This window comes from Sorex fumeus, unplaced genomic scaffold, assembly GCF_029834395.1.
Source record: "Sorex fumeus unplaced genomic scaffold, SorFum_2.1 ptg000063l, whole genome shotgun sequence".
NCBI lineage: Eukaryota > Metazoa > Chordata > Mammalia > Eulipotyphla > Soricidae > Sorex > Sorex fumeus.
In genome coordinates, this window is record NW_026606120.1 from 5,019,372 (window position 1) to 5,041,191 (window position 21,820).

At 49.2% G+C, this 21,820-nt stretch overlaps 2 pseudogenes; both read right to left on the reverse strand.

Moving 5' to 3' along the window:
• Positions 1-1,714: 1,714 nt before the first annotated feature.
• On the reverse strand, positions 1,715-4,603 carry LOC130035469 (patr class I histocompatibility antigen, A-126 alpha chain-like; annotated as a pseudogene).
• An 11,700-nt stretch (positions 4,604-16,303) lies between these two features.
• On the reverse strand, positions 16,304-19,474 carry LOC130035465 (class I histocompatibility antigen, Gogo-B*0102 alpha chain-like; annotated as a pseudogene).
• Positions 19,475-21,820: the final 2,346 nt, after the last annotated feature.

Consider the following 21,820-nt stretch of genomic DNA (forward strand, 5'->3'; position numbering starts at 1 on the left):
AACATAGGCCTCAGAGACCTAGGCCCTACAAAAACAGCATGAGAATGCTATTCAGGTCTCCCAAAGAGGAATCGAAAGAGTATCACATTTCACTTAAATGAGAGAAAGAATCCGGAGTTCCAACACCCCACCACCCCCCGGTAAATGGCCAAGAATCAGGGACGCTGTCTCGTTTGCCAAGGCATCGAAAATCAGATGGGCTGGACACGTAATGAGATTTGGAGATGACCGCTGGACTAGAGCCATTACCGACTGGATTCCACGGGACGTCAAAAGACTGTGTGGCCGCCCACCTATGAGATGGTCAGACTTCTTCATCAAAATCCTGAATGATCGGTTTGAGGCTCTTCGTGTTCCTAGAACGAGCAGACTCCATTGAGCTACACTAGCACTCGACAGGGACAAATAGAGACGTTACTGGTGCCCGCTTGAGGAAATCGATGAGTAACAGGAAGTCAAGTGATCAAGTCGTTTGCTAGACCCAAAAATCATCGCTATATCTGGAACAGTGGGTAAACTGCCGGTAGAGAAGCTGTTTTACTCATGAAACTTCAATCTACATGCTGTGCTGTGGCAGCTACAATAAAATGTCTCCTCCGGGACATCAATGTCACCTCCAGAAGAAAATTTCACAAGAATATCTCACTCTCCCTTTACTAGCAGCACACAGCAGTTTCTCTCTTCAGAGGAGAGCATATTGGGTTCAAATAATCCATATTTGAAATCCAAAGTTTGAAGGTAATTTAAAAATCCAGAACTCAAATCACAGACAGAGCTAAGATAGCTAGAGAGAGCTTCAGGATCAGCTGCAAACAGAAATTCAACAGGAATTCATAAAAGATGAGGAACAGTATGACCTCCTCCTCTCAGCTGGGTTCAGAATGTAAATCCTTAATGACAGGGAAATCTGAGAACATGGGACACAGCCCTAGAACAAGAACAGGATCTGGATAAGTCTGAACACTCATCTCTTGATACGACAGAAACTCCTGAGTTCATGGGGTCATGCTGGGCCTTGAGGGGACAGTGACAGGCAAATGCCTCCTGAGGCTCAGAGATGGGGACACACACTGAGAGAATGAACTATGAGTATGTGTACAAGAGAACAGGCAGCCTCCTGCACAAATGGGGCTGAGGAGCAGACCCAGGCCTGAGCCTAGGCTGACCAGCACAGAAGCTGTCACTGCTCACGGCCCTGGGACAGGATGAGGCCGGATGTGACCTGAGTCCCCAAGAGCACCTGCCTGTGGGATGAGGTGCTATGAGGGACCAGGACAAGGAGCAGGAAACCCAAACAGATGAATGACCACATCAAAGCCCACTGTGGCTGAGACAGAGACAGACTGGGCACAGGTCTGCACCCCTCTCCCATCCCTCACAGCCTCTACTATCACATCTGGAACAGACTCAAATCGAAACAGAAAACACATGGAAGATCTCAGGATTTCCATTTGTTCCTTTTCAAATTTCAGGGATTTCCTTTATTAATCCCTCAATCATACAAAACAGGAATTAGGAAAATGCAAATCAGATGCTGATTTCAGTAAGGGAGAGACATTATTCAGGAAAACAAGAAACACACAGATGGAGATGGCTGTGTCCTATCTCTGCTGGTACATCCCAGAACATCAGAGAGGAGAAAGCAGGTCAGTCTGGAAAGGGCCCGGTGGGCATGGGTGGGCCAGTCTCCCCCCTCAAAGTAGGTGACAGGACAACAGACACACTCAGGTCCCAGGGCAGAAAGAGAATCAGCAGGCCTTGAGTCACGACAGTGGGATGTGAGGAAACCCAGCAGGGCAGCTGTCTCACACTGTAAGAGAAAAGAATGAAGAGATTCAGGTGAGTGACAGAAGTGGTGACATCCTAAGCAAGCTCCCATAATCCCACTCAAAGAACCCCCAAACCCATTCCTGTCCCCTCTGCCCAATTCCGCCCACTCCAACCTCAGAGTCTCACCTCTAGGGTTCGTGAGAGACTCATTAGAGCCCTGGGAACTGTCGCTGTCTGGGGAGGAACAAACAGGACATGGTCAGAGCTTCAGGGGGTGAACTAGAGGAGGAGTTAGGGGTGTGGGAACTCCCCATAGGCTCCAGTCTCTATCCCCAGGATTCCAGGTTCCCAGCCCTGCCCACACTTACTTGCAGCCTGAGTGTACTTTCCTCCGTTCTCACCTGCGGGAAGGAAACACCCCAGGGAAGGTCAGGGAGAGCACTGAGTCGTGAGACCACAGAGCAGCTCTCTAGGCCCGAACCCCAGGGAAGCATCAGAACTCTGAAGACTGAGCAGGACCAGGAAACACGCAGGAAGGAGACGCTCCTGGACTGACCAGCCTCCTCCTGGCGGTCTGTGCTTAGCAGGGACAGTCCCTGTGAACCGGGAACCAGGTTTATCCCCAGCTTATCAAGGTGAAAGTGTCTTTCATGACCAAACCTGACAGTGGCACACAAGGGAGAGTGTGAGCAATAACACAAGAGTGGGTGGTGCTTCCATTAATGAGGCAGGAGATAATACATGGGAGGAGACCCCAGTGTGGGACAAGACTCAAGACTTGCCATATTGGACAGATTCCCCCTCTGCCCCCAATTTACCTGAATGCTTCCTCCTACAGATCACAGTTGCCACCACAGCTCCAGTGACCACTGCCCCGAGGAGAATCAGGCCAACAATGCTGCCCACATTGAGGATGGTGGACACAGAAGGGGGTTCTGGGAAGAAAGGAAGGAGAAGGCATGATCCCTGCCATTGGCCACACCCTTTATTGTTCAGCAGAAGGGGATCTTCCCTGATTCCCATTCTGAAGAACAGACTCTGCCTATCCCCCTCCTTACCCCATCTCAGGGTGACAGGCTCCGGCAGCCCCTGGTGCTGCACATGGCACATGTATCTCTGCTCCTCTCCAGAAGGCACCACCACAGCTGTCCACTTCTGGAAGGTTCCATCCACTGAAGGCCTGGTCTCCACCAGTTCTGTGTCCTGGGTCAGGTCCTCCCCATCACGCTGCCAGGTCAAGGTAATCTCGGCAGGGTAGAAGTCCAGGGCCCAGCACCTCAGGGTGACTTCACGGTCAGAGAAGGGGTGGTGGGTTATGTGTCTCCTGGGGGCTTCTGAGGAGGAAAAATGTGAAAATTCACACTTTGGGTCATTTCCGTAATGAGGATGAACAGGATAATTGGTTTGTAATTGGAGGCAAAAATCCAGACACAATCCTGACTGGGGAAATTGGATAAAATCCTATTCCATGGAAAGTTCTAGAATAGGGTTTGGATAGGAGGTTAGGGTCTCTTAAAAGACACTGATTCTGGTCATGTCCTGGGTGGAGGGTGAGTGACTGAGAAAAGCAGGAGTCAGAGCTAAGATAGGAGAAAGCTCACAGATGACTGTTGGGTCCCAGGGAACCCACATTCGTTATTTTAGAGAAGGTCTCCCCTCCCCCAGGGACACTCGGGTCCTTCACGGTCCTGTGGACACAGGGTGGGCCTGAGGGCAAGTCTCTCTGGTAGAGAACATGGAAACCAGGCGGGTCGGTTCCTCTCCTGATTGAAGAAGGGACACAGCTCTGACACTGAACCCCACTATGTCCTCCCTTGTGAGGAGTCCCCCGCCAGGGTGGGTCAAGGGTCCTCACAATCCAGAGACCTGGTACCTGCACGCAGTAGCGTGTCCTTTCCGTTCTCCAGGTGTCTGCCGAGCAACTGCACGCACTCCCCCTCCAGGTAGCTCCGGTAATGATAAGCCACACTCGCCTGCTCCCACTTGCGCTGGGTTTGCCAAGCCTGTGTGCCCGCCGCCGCTGTCCAGGAGCGCAGGTCCTCGTTCAGGGCGATGTAGTCAGCGCCATCGTAGGAGTGTTGACTGTACCCGCGCAGGAAGCGCCCGTCGGACTCCACGTCGCAGCCGTACATCAGCTGGAGGGTGTGAGAGCCTGACCCACCCCGCACAGATTAACCCCGAACCGAAAACGAAACCGGGGCCCAGTTCCCGCAGCGCCTCCCGGTCAAGGGTCCGGGACGGGTCCCTCAGCCGGGGGGACGCTCAGATCCGCCTCAGGGCGACCCGGCCCATCCCCGTGTTGGCACGTCCCTGCCGCGGCCGCTCTCACCCGCCTCGCTCTAGTTGTAGTAGCCGCGCAGGGTGTTCAGGTCCACTAGTAAACGCTGTACGTTGCTTTCAGAGATCCGCGTGTTCCGCTCCCAGTACTCGGGTCCCTCCTGCTCTGCCCACGGTGCCCGCGGCTCGACCCTCGGACTCGCCGAGTCGCTGTCGAAGCACATGAACTGCGTGTCGTCCACGTAGCCAACGGAGATGAAGCGGGGCTCCCCGCCGCCGCGCGGAGACACGGCGGTATGGTAATACCGCAGGGAGTGGGGGTCTGACGAAGGGGAAGGGGTGAGACCCGGACCGCCCCGCCGCCCCGAGCGCCCCAGGTCTGGAGAAATGGGGGATAGGAGGCTCGAAAGAAGGAAAAGGGGGCAGGGACCAAGAAAGGAGAAGCAGCCTCCTCCCGGCAACCAACTCCTCTCCGGACCCCACACTCACCTGCCCGGGTCTGGGTGAGGGCCAGGCCCCCTGAGAGCAGCAAAAGGAGGATTCTAGGCTCCCACATATCGAGGGAACCAGGGAGTCTGACCCCTAGAAGGGCCCTGTCCCTGCCACTTTGTAATCCGGAGAGGCGCAGAAGCTGATTGACTTCTCTAGACTGTGTTGCCCAGGGAGTGAGGATTTGTGATCCGTCGCTAAAGTCTGTGCAGGAGGCACTGACACAGAGCGAGAAGTGAAACTCTGGGGAGACCAGGAATCCCAGCCCTCAGTTCCCGTCCCCAATACCTCCTTGGGAACTGAGACACTGGGAACCACACCTGGGACTTGGGACTTCGCCCTCTACCACTGCTCCTGCAACCGATCTTTGTCACACTGTCTCTTCATGTCTAGGGCTGAGACTAACTCAGTGATTTTTCCAAGGTTTCATTTCAGGATCTAGCTACAGTCTTACAAGTTAGTGAGGATCCCAGAGATTTTCTGTGCACGTGAGTTATGCCTATCAGTGTTTGCCGTGCCAGGAATCTGAGTTAAAGACACTTTATAGTTGGTTTTGTTTTTGGCTTTTAGCACACTGGGCCCGTGCTCAGGAGTTATTCTGGGCTTCGTGTTCAGGGATCACTCCTGGCAGGTTCATGAGACTATACCAGGGATCAGACCCGAGTCGGCCACATGAAAGGCAAGCACTTTACCTTCTCTACAATAACTCTTGCAGAGTTAAAGACTGAAAGTTACTCTAACTGGAATAATAACAACAAATTAATGTTAACCGGAAGTCTTCTTTTGCGGGGAATGGGGTCACACCCAGTGATGCTCACTGGCTCTGCACTAGGAATTACTCCTGACAGTTCTCGGTACCATGTGGGATGCAGGCAATAGAACCCATTTCAGGAACATGTTAGGCAAGCACCTTACCTGCTATACTATCTCTTTAGCCATCAGAAAGTCTTTTTTTTTTTTTAGAAATAAAGATTGGATTTTTGCAGGGACCACCTGAGCAGTGACTGGACTAATCCTTAAGCACAGCCAGGTGAAGCCCCAAAAACAAAAACAAAAAAATACAAAGTGAAATAAATGCATCCCTTTACTATGGGGATAGGGAAGGAGCTTATTGATTGGCACAGGGAGGAGGAAGTAGGACTGAGTTTTCAGGAAGTAGGAGTGAACTGACTGGGAAATGGCATGTGGGATAGCAGGACTGGACTCTGCTGAGCTTAGAGACCCACATGGAGCAGCAGGAGGGGACATGTAATAGACTAGAGGAAAGTGTGACAAAGTATCCACAGACGTGGGGTGCAATATCTGTTACTAAGGACTCATAGACCTTCCTCCATATCTCAGGATGCTGTTATCTGTCAAGCTCATATAGAATCTCTCCCTTTCTTCCTGTATACACATTTGTGGGGTGGGTATTTACAGCCTTCTGTGTTTGGGGGCTGCACCGGGCTCTGTACTTGGGGGAAGGCTCCCACGGAGGATCTCTCAGTCTGGCTGAGCCTGGTCTTGCTGCACACACAGTCCTGCAACCCAGTCCTTTGTGCTAAGGTATCTCACTGGCCCCCGGGCATTGTTCAGTATCTTGTAAGGTCTGATGATTTTAAGTATGTGGTTTAAAAGGTCTTAATTTATTGAGGATTTTTTTCTGAACCTTTCCTCCCCTTTGTTGTCACTGCTGCTGGTGCCTTTACTGCTGCTCACACACTCGGTTGAGGTGCTTGCTAGGATCATACACTTGTTTGATGTGCTCACATACTTTTTAGTTGTGGTCCTTGGGGAGATACTATAATTTAGTTATGGAGTTCCTGCACAATAGGTATTGTGTCAGAGACAGAACCCTGGCTATTTTATGGGCTGGAATCACACAGGAAAGTGTCATCAGGATCACACAAGGCATGTGGAATGGTTCCAGGGGTCAAACTCATGCTCTCATATCTGCAGGGCAGGCAGCCTACACTGATCAACATTCCCAGGCCCCAAAATGTCTACACTGAGCAATATCCAAGACATTCAATCTAGCCTCCTCTTCTAAACTGAAAAGTTAAGCTAGTTCTATGAGATTGGGGATTAGGCTCAGCCGTAGAGCATGTACCTTCTGTGTAGTCAGGCAGGGGTCCATCCTGGCAGTGCAAAACAAATAAATAAAAGTTTAGTTCAGTGAAAAGATAATGGTCATAAACTGGAATGGAATATCAGAATTTGAGTATGATCTGATAAGTGTTTACAAGTGTCTGAATGTTTAAAGTAATGTTTTAAAACTATTTACATACCAGAGGATTAAAAATATTCTCAAAGGCTGGGCAGTGGATAATACGGTCACTGTTTACCTTGCCTTGGCAGACCAGGGTTCAATCCCCGTCACTACATATGGCTCCAGGAGTCCCACTAGGAGTGACTCCTGAGAACGAGTGGGTATAACCCTAAAGTAAACAAACAAAATCGAACGTTTCACAAAAAAATGTACAGAACAGCCCTTAGTGTGGGCTGTAGGTAGAAATTCCTTCAAAGAAACAGTGTGGGAAAGAGCACAAGGAAAATGTGTTTGCTTTTAGAGTTGATTGGGGAATGGAGAGAACTGACTTAAGTAACACATAAGTAACATAAATTCATGGTGAATAGTATTGTTAGAACTAAAGTGCAGCTATTTTCGGCATGAAACAAAGTGTAGCCATTTTAGTTGTTAATAGCCATCTTGCTATTCTGTATTATTATGTAACTGACAGTTGAACTGGGCATGAAGTCCAGACCACATCTTGAGAAAGGAAACAGAATGAACAAAATTTACAATGCTAGCAGAGAGTGCCAGCCAATCAGTAATCTAGTGGTTGGCCAGGCATGGAAAAACTAGAGCAAAGGGGCACCCACAGGTGTTACTAACCAATCAACTTACAGATTAGTTAGGGAGAAAGAATGATGTGGTTTTAGGGTACTTAAACCCTTCCCTGCTGTTGGAGGGATTGTACCAATCTGTTTCTCTATGAGGTGTGACCCTAGCTGGCCAGTCTGTAACACGCTCTCTCTCTCTCTCTCTCTCTCTCTCTCTCTCTCTCTCTCCCTTACCATCTCTATCAGTCTTTAGCAACTTTTCTCTCTCTCTCTCTCAGTCTGTAACAGCTCTCTTTTAAAAAAATCTTTGAAAACCTTACGAGTGTCTTGTGTTAGAATCGCGAACATTTGAGAGCTTGACCAGAATTGAATAATGGTTCATGAGTGGAGAAAGAGAGTTTTGGAAATCCTCCGCAAGTGAGTCTGTCCATCTGGGGCTCATCAGTCAGTTTAATAATACAAGAATATGGACACAGTACAGCTCGTGGAAACCAGGACTTTAGGGGGACATCCCTACTGTCCACTGTCTTCCCAGGAATGGGGAAGAGTTAGGTTTCTTGGTTCTTCTTTTCTCTGGCACACTCTTGAATTGTCTTTCGTGACCTCTCTTCTCCCCACCAAAGAACGTTTTGTGGTATGTAGTCTGGTGTTCTTGATATCTGTGTTAGTCTGTGTCATTTTTTACATAGGAGTACTGCTATTTATTTGGCCACTGATTAGCTGATTGAATTGGGTATGAACTCCACCTTACTTTTTTTTTCATAATTTTATTTATTTATTTATTTTTCTTCTTATATTTATTTATTGAATCACTGTGGGAAAAGTTACTAAGCTTTCAGGTTTGAGTCTCGGTCATGCAATTATCCAACACCTTTCCCTTCACCAATACTCATTTTTCACCACCAAGAACCCCAATATACCACCCTTCCACCCCTCACAATGCCTGTGAGGCAGATGATTTCCACTTAACTCTTCTCCACATTGATTACATTCATTATTTTGACAAAAGATGCACCATTATTGTTTAGAATTTCCCCCTCAACAATCAGAATTGCTGAAAAGGCATTGTGAAATACTTTGTTTTCTATAGCTGGTATGAGAATTATATAATGTCATGCGGCCGCATAAGCGGCCACGTGATTTTGGATTTTTGCAAAGAGTCAGATAATTATGAGATTAGTTTCTATGCGTCTGGTGTTATGGCCGTGCCAGAGAGCTGCTCGTGGGGAGCAACTCGTGACCTCGGTAGGGCATGAAGGACGAGCTGGTACCACCCCCCTTCCCATGAGACTGCAGTTGCCCCGTCACCACACCTGGCTCTTACCTGGCTTTCCTATAAGCTCTGAGGCGGTGGCCACCTTGCTGCCGGGGGGAAGGGGGAAGGCGGAAGGGAGCAACACCCTTTCCCTCCTGGGGAGGCATGGTGTCATATTTTAACGCATGGTCGATTCACTTTTCTGCCGCAAGCTGCCGGGCTCTGGATTAAGTCCTTTTGTCTCTGGAGTCATGGCCGTGCTGGAGAGCCGCTTGTGGGGGGCAACTCGTGACCTCGGTAGGGCGTGAAGAACGAGCTGGTACCATCCCCCTTCCCATGAGACTGTAGTTACCCCATTACTGACGGCTCATACCTGGCTTTTCAATAAGCTCTGAGGCGGCGGACACCTTGTATGTAGTCCAGATGCATTTCTGCCAAAAGCTGCTGGGTTCCGAGATTTGTTTCTAAGTCTCTGGGATCATGGCCATTAAGCAGCTTGATCAGGAGCCAGAGATGCCGTTTGTAGGCAGCAACTCGGGGTCTCATTGGGATGGGGAGGAAAGGGCCGGTTCCACTCCCATCTGGTGAGACCCCGCGTGTCTCGTCACTGCAGGCTCAAACCTGACTGTCCAGTGGCCTCTAGAGGATGGCAGTCACTGGGCCAACAAAGGAAACAGGCCAAGGCATGAAACCTATTCCCACCTGAAGTGGCCCAGCGCCAGTAACCTACTGCAGGAACAGAATGCATTTCTGCCAAAAGCCGCTGGGTTCTGAGATTCATTTCTGAGTCTCTGGGATCATGGCTGTTAAGCAGTTCAATCAGGAACCAGAGAGGCCATGCCTCCAATTATATAGCTGAGCCGGAGGTGGTTTGTGGGTGTGTCTCCCACATACCTAACTTTTGGCCATTTACTTCCTTGGTATACTTTGCCCCAAGTTTTTGGGGTCTGGCCAAAGGCACAGCAGCAATTTGGGGGTATCTGAAAGTCTGACAGTGCCATCAGGCTGCTGATGCACCCACCTCACAGGTTCAGATTGTCCTGCTGGCGGCACCATACCCCCAAGTCTATGTCATTTTAATTATACATCAAGAAAATGTGAAAGAGGTTCCCAAGGATTTGAGTTTAAACTGTTTTAAAGATTATCAGTGTAAGGCGTCAAAATCTAGTGATTTTGAAGTTTATCCTGGCAAATTCTGACCACCTAAGCCTCAGAAAAACTTCAGAATTTAGTTTGCCGGGTTTATAGTAACAAAATCACTTTATTGGCCCATTTTTAACAAGCAGGAAACTGGCTTGTCATGCTGGGAAATGGGGACAAGGTTCGCAATGGACTGACAGGGCTAATTTTGCTCCAGGGATTGCCTCTTCCATTCTAAGCCCATCAGTTTTTTCCCTGCCATTCTTGAAGGGTCAGATTGATCGATCAACTGTATATGTGTGTATATGTGTATGTAATCTTTGTAGTCAGTTTCTCTGTCTGTCTGGTGCACTTGAATGTTAGATCCCACATCAGAAAAGAGATAAGAGCTTTGTGAAACAGTGCAGAGCTTTGCCTTCTAAGCCTATTAGGCTTTTTACAAATAACAGAGGTACAAAAGTCACTAAAATTAAATCAAAGAAAGTTTTCTCGCAAAACACAGTACCCAAAAGAAGAGAGAGAGAGAACAAGGGGGAATACCCTGCCACAGAGGCAGGATGGGACGGGGGGATGGGGGGTGGGGGGGGATGCTGGGACTCATGGTGATGGATGACGGGCACTGGTGTAGGGATGGGTACTTGATCATTGTATAACTGAAACCCAAGCACAAAATTTGTAAGCCTGTAACTGTACCTCATGGTGTTTCACTAACAAAAAAAGAGAAAAAAATAAGAAAGGGGGAAAAAAAAGAAAGTTTTCTCATGTTTTCATAAACATTAGCAATACAAGTGTTTTCTATGCTGGTGTATCAAAATGTACATCTTTGTTTTGTTTCTGCATTGTATTATTAGAATATTTGACCAGAAAATTTTGTGAGTTGAAATAATTGTTGTACATAGAAAACAGGTTCAATTTAGTTTAGTTTAAAATGTGAGTTTCTAGAGTTATAAAATTGTTCGCAAAACTTTCACCATACCACTGTTTTATTTGATTTCTGAGATATTTGATAACTTAGATTTCTAGAGCTACTTAGCAGAATTAATAATGGGTTAATCTCAGATGTCACCCTGATTGTCTGAAGCCACAGAATTATCACTTGATCACTTGACTTCCCGTTAATTGTTGATTTGCTCGAGAGGGCACCAGTAATGTCTCCATTTGTTCCTGTTGCGTGCTAGTGTAGCCCAATGGCGTCTGTTCGCTCTAGGAACATGAAGAGCCTCAAACGATCGTTCATGATCTTGATGAAGAAATCTGACCACCTGGTAGGTGGGCGGCCATGCGGTCTTTTGACATCACGTGGAATCCAGTCGGTAACAGCTCTAGTCCAGCGGTTGTCTCAAAATCTCATTACGTGACCAGCCCATCTGATTTTTGACACCTTGGCAAATGAGACAGCGTCCCTGATTCTTGATCGTTGATGGAGGTCGGAACTCCAGATTCTTTCTCTCATTTGAGTGAAACGTGATACTCCAATCATAGCTCTTTCAATTCCTCTTTGGGAGACCCGAACAGCATTCTCATCCTGTTTACATAGGGCCCAGGTCTCTGAGGCATATGTTAATGCAGGAAGAACAGTGGAATCAAAGAGATGTGCCCAGAGCCGGAGGTTCTTCGTCGTCTTAGCTATTTCTTCGATGCTCTTGAAGGTGTTCCAAGCCACTCTCTTCCTCCTGCGCAGCTTGGGTGCCAGGTCATTTGTCATGTTGACTTCTCGACCTAGGTACACATAGCTGTTGCATTCGGAGATGGTCGTTCCGTTGAGAGTGAATGGGGCATCAGGAACGAGGCTGTTTCTCATAAACATTGTCTTCATAAGATTCAGCTGTAGACCAACCTTTCCACACTCATGGTCGAAGTCGGCCAGCATTTGTGCCACTTGGCTAATGTTTGGTGTTATTAAAACAATGTCATCAGCAAAGCGGAGGTGGTGTAGTTGCCGACCATCTATCTTCACTCCCATTCCTTCCCATTCCAGTCGTCGCATGATGTTCTCGAGGGTGGCACTGAAGAGTTTTGGTGAAATGGTATCACCCTGCCGAACCCCTCTCTTGACATCGATGATTACTTCTTTGTAGAATGGTGAGATTCTGGTAGTGAATCCTTAATACAGCTCACGAAGGATCTTGATGTATTGAGCTTGAATGCCCTGATTGGCTAGGGCTTCAATGACTGCTTCCATCTCAACAGAATCAAAGGCCTTCTTTAAATCAATGAACGTTAGACAGAGCGGCATCTTGAACTCCCGAGAAACCTCAATGAGCTTGGTTATCGTGTGGATATGGTTGATGGTGCTGAATCCTTTGCGGAACCTGGCTTGCTCGCATGGTTGTCCTTCATCTAGTGTTCTGCCAATCCTATTCAGGATGACTTGAGTGAACAACTTATAGATAACAGACAATAGGCAGATCGGGTGACAGTTGCCAATGTCATGGATGTCTCCCTTCTTGTACAGTAGTACAGTCCTGCTGGTTTTCCATTGGGACGGAAATTTGCATTCACACAGATAGTGTGTGAAGAGCTGAACCAGAGTATTGATGAGTACTGACGGCAGGTTCTTCAGGTATTCAGGTCTGACCTTGTCTGGGCTGGGTGCTGTTCATTTCTTTTACTGACGAAATGGCCTGTTGGATTTAGGAAGGGAGAACATTGGGAACAACATATCCATCCTGTGGAATTTGGTCTGTGGGCAGGTGGACATGGCTATCGAAGATATTTGAGTAGAAGTTTTGGATAATCTTCTCCATTGCCGTTCTGGAAGATGTGATAGATCCATCAGGACGTCGGAGGGAAGTCATCTTGGTCTTGTAGTTGGCAAAGGACAGGCGGGCGTTATGAATACTTTTCCTGGCTTCTGCCGCATCTACCAGCACTTCTGCTCTTCTCTCTTTGAGGTCTTCCTTGATAGCATCTCTGCACTGCTTTGTGAGCTCGGACGTTCGCTTGCGAATAAGCTCAAGAGTTTTTGAAGACAGGCTTTTTTTGGTGACTATCTCTCTCTTGGCATTCCTCGCACGATCATGGAGGTGCTGAACCAGTCAACCATATTTCTCGTCAATGTTGTCAACAATGACATCTTGCCATGTTGCCACAATAGTGCCAAAGAGCTCCCAGTTGGTGGTCGTTCTGAGAGTTCTCTTTTTAAACTTTGCAGCCCTTTCTCCCCACTCTGTGAAGTAGAATTTTGCACGAAGGAGACGGTGGTCTGATCCCATTTGGAATTTTGTGACAACAGCGACATTGGTCAGGCAAAACCCTCGACTGAATATGATGTGGTCTATTTCATTGTGGAACCGTCCACTGGGAAACTCCCATGTTCAACGTTTAGATTCGGCCTTCTGGAATCTTGAGTTACCATGGATGGTCTTGGTTGACGTGATGAACTCAGACGGTCTCTCACCCTGTTCATTCCATTCTAGGCCTTGGGTCCTGATGTGAAGTTCTTTGACTGATCTTTTTGGTCCTATCTTGGCATTAAAATCACCCACAATGATCTTGTAGAAGGTGTGGTCTTCTTTATAGAACTTCTCCAGCTCCATGTAGAACTTCTCAATTTCTCCTTCATCACAATTGGATGTTGGTGCATAGACAACGAAGATAGAAACTGCCGGCAGTGAGCCACATCTATTCAAATGTAAACGTCTGATTCAGGTTGTTAGGCATTCGAATGAATCAGTGCTCATGGCCAAGTTTGTGTTGACAAGGACACTGACGCCTCTGACACCTCTTTTATCGCTTGTTCCGAGGAACAATTCTTCTCCAGTGTCAAAAATGGCGTGATGAGATTGGTGCCTTCTTGTCTCGATAGACCAATGACGTCGTACTTGATCTTTTGCGCTTGTATCATCAGGTCCTCAATGGATGCATCTGATGCTAGCGTACGTGCATTGAAAGTACAGACGATCAATTTTGTCTTCCTTAATTGTGGCAGCCCAGTTCGGCCTTGAGATTTTATCGGCCTCTCCTTTCTCATCCTTCTCAGTGCTGCCATGTTGTTGAAGCCTTCAGGGTCAGGTGAATGAGACCCATTGTAATTACTGGTTTTGGCATATCGAATACAAAACAGATAGCTTGCGAGGCTCTGCCGTGCGGGCAGAATACTCTCGGTAGCTTGCCAGTCTTTTCGAGAGGGATAGGGGCTTTTGGGGTGACCTCTAATCGCCCTTGTAGGTGTTACCATATTTTAACTCTATCAAATATGGTACGGCAATTCCGGAAGATGGGTATTTAGTGTCTTATGATGGGTCCGGTAGTGGAGGCAGTTGAGGTCTGCCAGTGGGGAATTTATCTGGTCCCGGTAGGGTTAGGGTGGGTCTTCTGTGCGCAATCCGATCCCTGGGTCTCTGGTGGTTGGTGGAAGCAGACAGGGCAGGGTAGGGTTGGGCTCCTGATTATAATCCCTTTGTCACCTGTGGTTGGTGGGAGCAAGCAGAGAATCTCTGTCCCTGGGTCTGTTGAGCCTGGAGTCCAAATTGTCTGTCTAGGTGGCAACATCACCTGCATTTCTGACAGGTCTCAGCTGTAACCCTCCTGACTTGGATCCTATGATGTCGTTGCCTTAGTGACCTTCTTCCAGAATCTTTCTTGATCCCAGTGAAAGCACCCATACTTCCACTTGACATCCTGATATTTGGATTTTCTCCTTGACACCTGTCTCCTAACCCAGATTCTATACATTAGGAAATCTTTTAGGGCTGGAGTGATAGCACAGTGGGTAGGGCGTTTGTCTTGCATGCAGCTGACCCGAGTACAAGTCCTCTGTCCCTCTTGGAGAGCTTGGCAAGCTACCGAGACTATCCCACCCACGTGGCAAAGGCTGGCAAGCTACTGTGGCATATTCAATATGCCAAAAAAGGTAACAACGTCTCACAATGGAGACGTTACTGGTGCCCACTCAAGCAAATTGCTAACAACAGGAGGACAGTGCAGGAAATGCTATAAAGTCCAACTTTAAATGCCTGCAGAATCCAATCGCTTCCATTATTTCACCTGTTCACACCCCAAAGCCCCCAACATCGCGACCGTGGAATCCGCACCAGTTTCCCATTTCCTGAAGCTCACTCTCCCCTCACCTGTTCATCTGCACAGCAGCCAGACTGATGACCCAGAGACAATCGCACCAGCCTGAACTTTCATTCAAACTCGCCTGTAGCTGCCCCTGTTAGATGAAAGCCAAATCTTCCAGAGTCATGGAAGCCTCATGACCTGAGGGCACCAGGACTTCACCTCAGTGACTGCTCCATCCATACCACTGCCTCCTCTTCCCTGACACACACTTGCGCCTGCCCTAGTGCATTTACACTGACATTACCTGCCTGGCACCACACAGACCACACAGACAGTCCCTCACAGCCTTCCATATTTCCTCAAAGGTCACCTTCCTATGGAGCCACACTGACTGGGCAAGGAAAATAGTCACCGTTTCAGTCCCCACGCACTTACAAGTGGGTCCCGTTCTCCCCAGAGACTACTAATTTCAAACCAGAACACTTGCCTTGGTTTTTGTATTTTCAGTTGTAGGTCTATCTATACCTTCCTACTTAATCTCCAAGTCTGGTTAGTTTTGCCTGATTTTCATTCTATGTTGTTTGATAGACCCCAAAACATCATCCTATATCGGGCACAGTGGGTAGATGATCAGTGTAGACCATGTAGAGACACTATCTTATTCATGTCACCTCAACCAACATGCTGGGCTGTGGCAGCTACAATGTCTACTCCAAGTGACATTGATGTCACCTCCACTTTTTTCACAAGTGTTTCTCACCCTCACTTTACCTCTCTCCCACACTGGTGCCCCATAACACACAGAACTTTCTTAGGAGAAGAGGATCTTGGGTTCACAGATTCCATTTTCTCACCCCAAGTTTGAAAGTAACTGAGAGTAGTTTATAAATCCATGAACTCAGATCACAGACAGAGCTAAGATTCCTAGACCTTCAGGTTGGTGAGTGGGGGGATGAATTCCAACACAGCAAGTCTGAATACTCATCTCTTGATACCACAGAGACTCCTATGTAAAGGAGCCATGCTGGGCCTTGAGGGGACAGTGACAGGCAAATGCCTCCTGAGGCTCAGAGATGGGGACACACACTGAGAGAATGAGCTATGTATGTGTGTACAAGAGAGCAGGCAACGTCCTGCACAGAAGCAACAAAGAAACACCCAGATGAGGCTGAGGAGGAGACTCAGGCCTGAGCCTAGACTGACCAGCACAAAGCCCTCGCTGCCCACGGTCCTGGGACAAGATGAGGCTGGGTGTGACCTGAGTCCCTGTGAGTAAGGGCCTGTGGGATGAGGTGCTACTGAGGGACGAGGACAAGAAACAGGAGAAATGGCCCAGACAGCTGAGTGACTGCATCAAAGCCCACAATGATTAAGAGACAAACTGGGTATACATCAGTTTTCCTCACAGCCTCTACAGTGACATCTGGGACAGATTCAATTCAAAACAGAAAACACATGGAAGGTCTCAAAAATTTTATTTGCTCATTCTCAAATTTCAGGAATTTCCTTTATTAACCCATCAATCCACAAAACAGGAATTAGAAAAATGCAAATCAGATGCTGATTTCAGTAAGGGAGAGACATTATTCAGGAAAACAAGAAGCTAACACAGATTGAGACGGCTGACTCTTGTTTCTACTGGCACAACCCAGAGCATCAGGAAAGAGAACAGTGTGGAGGGCCCGGTGGGCAAGGCTAGGCCAGTCTCCCCCATCACAGTATGTGACAGGAAAACAGACACACTCAGGTCCCAGGGCAGAAAGAGAATCAGCAGTTCATGAATCACAACATTGGGATGTGAGGAAACCCAGCAGGGCAGCTGTCTCACACTGGAAGAGAAAATAATGAAGACACTCAGGTGAGTGACAGAAGCGGTGACATCCTGAGCAAGCTCCCAGCATCCCGCTCAAAGAACCCCCAAACCCAGTCTGTCCCCTCTGCCCCATCCCGCCCACTACAGCCTCCAGAGTCTCACCTCTAGGGTTCGTGAGAGACTCGTCAGAGCCCTGGGAACTTTCACTGTCTGGGGAGAAACAAGCCAAGATTAGAGCCCCAGGGGGTGGGACTAGAGGAAGAATTAGGGGTCCAGAGCTCCCCAGAGGCTCTGGTTTCTGTCCCCAGGATTCCAGAGCCCCAGTCCTGCCCACACTTACTTGCAGCCTGAGTGTACTTTCCTCCTTTCTCACCTGTGGGAAGGAAACAACCAGGGAAGGTCGCGGAGAGCACTGGGTCCTGAAGCCACAGAGAAGCTCTCTAGGCCAGGGAAGCGTCAGAATTCTGATGGCTGAGGACAGGACCAGGAAACAGGCAGGAAGGAGATACTCCTGGACTGACCAGCCTCTCCTGGAGGTCTGTGCTCAGCAGGGACAGTCCCTGTGACCTGGGACCCTGGGAAGCAGGTTCATCCCCAGCTTATGGAGGAGAAAGTGTCTTTCATAAGCAAACCTGAGAGCGGCACACACAGCGAGAGTGTGAGCAATAGCACACGGGTGGGTAGTGCTATCTCTAATGAGGCAGGAAAACTAATATGGGGGGACCCCCAAAGTGGAACAAGACTCAAGAATTGCCATGGTGGACAGATTTCCCCCCACCCCATCTCACCTGAGCGCTTCCTCCTGCAGATCATAGCTCCCACCACAGCTCCAATGACCACAGCCCCAAGGAGAACCAGGCCAACAATGATGCCCACAGTGAGGATGGTGGACTGAGAAGGGGGCTCTGGGAAGGAAGAAAGAGAGGGTCTGATCCCCAGCCTCATAAATAGTTCCCCAAAGGGGCCAACCTTGATTCCCCTGAGAACAGGCTCTATGCCCCATCCCCCTCCTTACCCCATCTCAGGGTGACAGGCTCTGGTAGCCCCTGGTGCTGCACACAGCACGTGTATCTCTGCTTCTCTCCAGAAGGCACCACCACAGCTGCCCACTTCTGGAAGTTTCCATCCCCTGAAGGCCTGGTCTCCACCAGCTCTGTGTCCTGGGTCAGGTCCTCCCCATCACGCTGCCAGGTCAGGGTGATCTCAGCAGGGTAGAAGCCCAGGGCCCAGCACCTCAGGGTGACCTCCTGGTCAGAGAAGGGGCGGTGGGTTATGTGTCTTCTGGGGGCTTCTGAGGAGGAAAAATGCGAAAATTCACACTTTGGGTCACTTCCATAATGAGGGTGAACAGGATAATTGGTTTGAAATTGGAGGCAAAAATCCAGACAAAGCCTTGCCTGGAGTAATTGGATAAAATCCTATACCTTGAAAAGTTCTAGAACAGGGTTCGGTAGAAGGCTCAGGTCTCATGAGACACTAACTCTGATCCTGTTTCAGATGGAGGGTGAATGGCTGAGAGAAGCAGGAGTCAGAGTTAAGATCTGGGAAAGTTCATAGATGGCTGCCAGGTCCCAGGGAACCCACATTTGTTATTTCAGTAAAGGTTGTCCGTCCCCCAGGGGACACTCTTGTTGTCCCTCTTGTTCCTGAGGCCACAGGGTGGGCCTGAGGGGAGGGTACAGAACATGGAAACCAGGTGGGTCTGTCCCTCTCCTGACTGAAGAAGGGGCGCTCTTCTGTCTGAACCCCACTACATCCTTGTTGGGGAATCGGCTGCACGCATCGGGCGAGTCAGGGGTTCTCACCAACAGGGACCGGGTACCTGCGAGGAGCAGCGTATCCTTCCCGTTCTCCAGGTATCTGAGGAGCCACTGCACGCAAGTGTTCTCCAGGTAGTTCCTCCAGTGCTCAGCCGCACCCCGCTGCTCGAACTTGCTCTTGCTGATCCAAGCCTGCGTGCCCGCCGAGGCAGTCCAGGAGCGCAGGTCCTCGATCATGGCGAGGTAGTCAGCGCCATCGTAGGCGGATTAACGATACCCGCGCAGGAGACGCCCCTCGGACCCCACGTCGCAGCCGTACATCCTCTGGAAGGTGTGAGAGTTTGACCCGCCCCGCACAGATTAATCCCGAACCGAAAATGAAACCGGGGCTCGGTCCCTGCGGCTCCTCTGGGTCAAGGGTCCGGGAAGGGTACCTCAGCCTAGGGGACGCTGGGACCAGCCTCGGGGCGACCTGGCCCGTCCCTGTTTCAGCTCCTCCCTGCCAGGCCGCACTCACCCGCCTCGCTCTGGTTGTAGTAGCCACGGAGGGTGCTCAGGCCCACTCGGTTAGTCTGTGCGTTGCTCTTGGCGATCCGCGTCTGCCGCTCCCAGTACTCGGGTCCCTCCTGCTCCATCCACGGCTCCCGCGGCTCCATCCTCGGACTCGCCGAGTCGCTGTCAAAGCGCACGAACTGCGTGTCGTCCACGTAGCCCACGTCGATGAAGCGGGGCTCCCCGCAGCCGGGCCGGGACACGGTGGTGTGGAAATACCGCAGGGAGTGGAGGCCTGGGGGAGTGGAAGGGGTGAGACCTGTCCCAACCCGCTGCCTTGCGCGCCCCAGCCCTGGGTGAGGGAAAGCGGGGGGACTCGGGAGACGTAAAAGTGGGGAAGGACCGAGAAGGATGAGACTTAGAGGCGGGGCAGAGTTGAAGGTTGGGCCAACAAGGAGAAACTTTGGGGGGGCATCGGACAGGGAAACGGAGAAACTCCTTCTCGGGGATCCTGCACATCAGTGACTGGCAGTACTCTCCCTTTCCCACGCAATTAAATCACCTCCAGACCCCGCACTCACCCGCCCGGGTCTGGGTCAGGGCCAGAGCTCCTGAGAGCAGCAGAAAGAGGGCTCGCGTCTCCCACATACTGAAGGACTCTGCGTGAGTCTCTGGCTATCCCCTTCAGTTTATAACCGGGAGCCGCGCGGACGCTGATTGGCTGCTCCAGATAGCAACGCCCAATGGGAGTGAGGACTGAAGATGTGTCAAGAGTATACGGGCAGAAGCGTTGACCAGGTTGCAGAGGGACTAGTGAAACGCTGGGAAGATCAGCAGTCCCCAGGTCTGATCTCCTGCCCCCAACACCACCCTGGGAACAGAGGCAATGGAAGCCACACCTGGGACCTGGGACTTTGCCCTTTCACCTGCTCCCTCACCTGATCTTTGTCACACTGTCTCCCAGTGACCAGGTTTTCTGTTCTGTATCTTGCTACAATCTTACAAGTTTGTGAGGACGCCAGAGATGCTTCTGTGCGTTCAGGTTATGCTTGTCAGTGTTTCCCTGAGAGGAATCTGAGTTAAAGCCCTTTTATTGTTGGTGGTGTTGATTTTGTTTTGTTTTTGGCTTTTGGCCATATCAGGCAGTGCTCAGGAGTAACTCCTGGCTCTGTGCTCAGAGATTACTCCTGGCAGGTTCATGGGACCCTATGTGGTGGTGGGGATCAAACCCGTGTTGACCATGAGCAGAGTAAGCGCCTTACCTTCCATAAAATCTCTCCTGCAGAGTTAAAGCCTGAAAATTACTTCAACTGGAATAATATCAACAACAAATTAATCTAACAGGAAGTCTGTTAGTTTTGGGAGGTCAAGAGGTCCACCCAGTGTTGCTCACTGGCTCTGTGTTCTGGAATTACTCCTGGCAGTGCTCAGGGGAACATATGGGAAGCAGGCAATAGAACTTGTTTCTGGCAAGGTGCAGGGCAAACACCTTACCTGCTATACTATCGCACCAGCCCCTAGAAAGTCTTTGAAAAAAATCCATATTGGATTTTTGACAGGGATCAGCCCCAGCTGAGCAGGCCTGAACCAGGGACGCATTGAGGACTAAGATAGAGGTAGAAATAGGAGCGAAAAGCATGCGGTGAGGGGCTCACAGCCTGTGGACTGAGCCCTGACTATTCTCCGTGAATCATATTACTTAGAATCCATAATCAACAGAACGACATTTTTCAGGCAAATACCTAATGACCTTAATCTATGCAAAATAAACTTTAATACGTCCAAGGGCCTTGATTCATGGGGAAAAAACATCTTTGTAATGGCCTTTCTCAAAGGAAGATTCTTTCAGGAGAGGAAGCAGAGATAGAGCAAGATAGATAGAAACTCCCTCCACCCCCTCCACCGGGGCATTATTCCACCTCTAGCACCAGCATTCTGGGTTTAAAGTTCCCATAAAGGACCTATCTTGTCCATCTCCTTTATTTATTTAGTCCCCAAAAGTTTTTATTTATTATTAGCATAGAAATGGTACAGTTCTTTGAGTAATCTTGTAAATAATGCCAAGCTGCTAAATCTTCCATTTAGACCAGTCAGGGCTGAGTACTCTGGGCCTGACTCAGAATGGGGTTGGGCAGATTCCCCAAACACCCCAGCCACCCTCCTCTGCCCAGAGGCCAACAGCTCACACCCACAACCAAAATTTCAGGCACAGAAATGGCCAAGTGTACAACTGAACTCCATCAAGCTGCCAAGCCACCATATGGTCACAGTTTCTGGACCAATACCACGTTTTATAGTAGTTTGAGCCACCTGACCCCAGTACAGTAGGAAAACAACAGATTTGCTAAAAAAAATTGTGTAGAATATTGCAAATCACAATGCCTGAGAGAGAGAGGGAAGAGAGAGAGGGAAGAGAGAGAGCGAGAGAGAGAAGTAAAGTGACTGCCATAGAGGCAGGATGGTGGTGGGAAATTGGGGGTGGGTGGGAAGGAACCTGGGAACACTGGTGCTGAGAAATGTACACTGGTGGAAGGATGGCAGTTAGAACACTGTATGACTGAATTCCAATCATGAACAACTTTGTAACTGTCTATCTTACAGTAATTCAATAAAAACACCAAAAAATTGTTGTGTAGAAGCCCACCAAGCTCAGGGAGCAAAAATAGTGGCTCAGCGGCACAAAACATCCAGTAAACCCTCAGACAACAGCGTTAGTAACACCATTGTGAGATAGAACAATGATAGCAGATTGACTTCTATTGATCTATTTCCCAATACTTTCTTGTTGTTACAAGCAATATAAAGTAAATTATTTTGTGTCCACTAGGGGGTCAGGTTTGTGGGTGGGGAGGAAATGCGAGTGTGTGCAACCAAAATAATGGGCAGTGCAGCCAAGTGTGCTCACACTACAGCTGAGATGTACAACCTCAGAGCCACAGCGTGTGTGCAACCTCAGAGAGCCCATCCACCTGTGTGACCTCAGAGAGCTGGAGC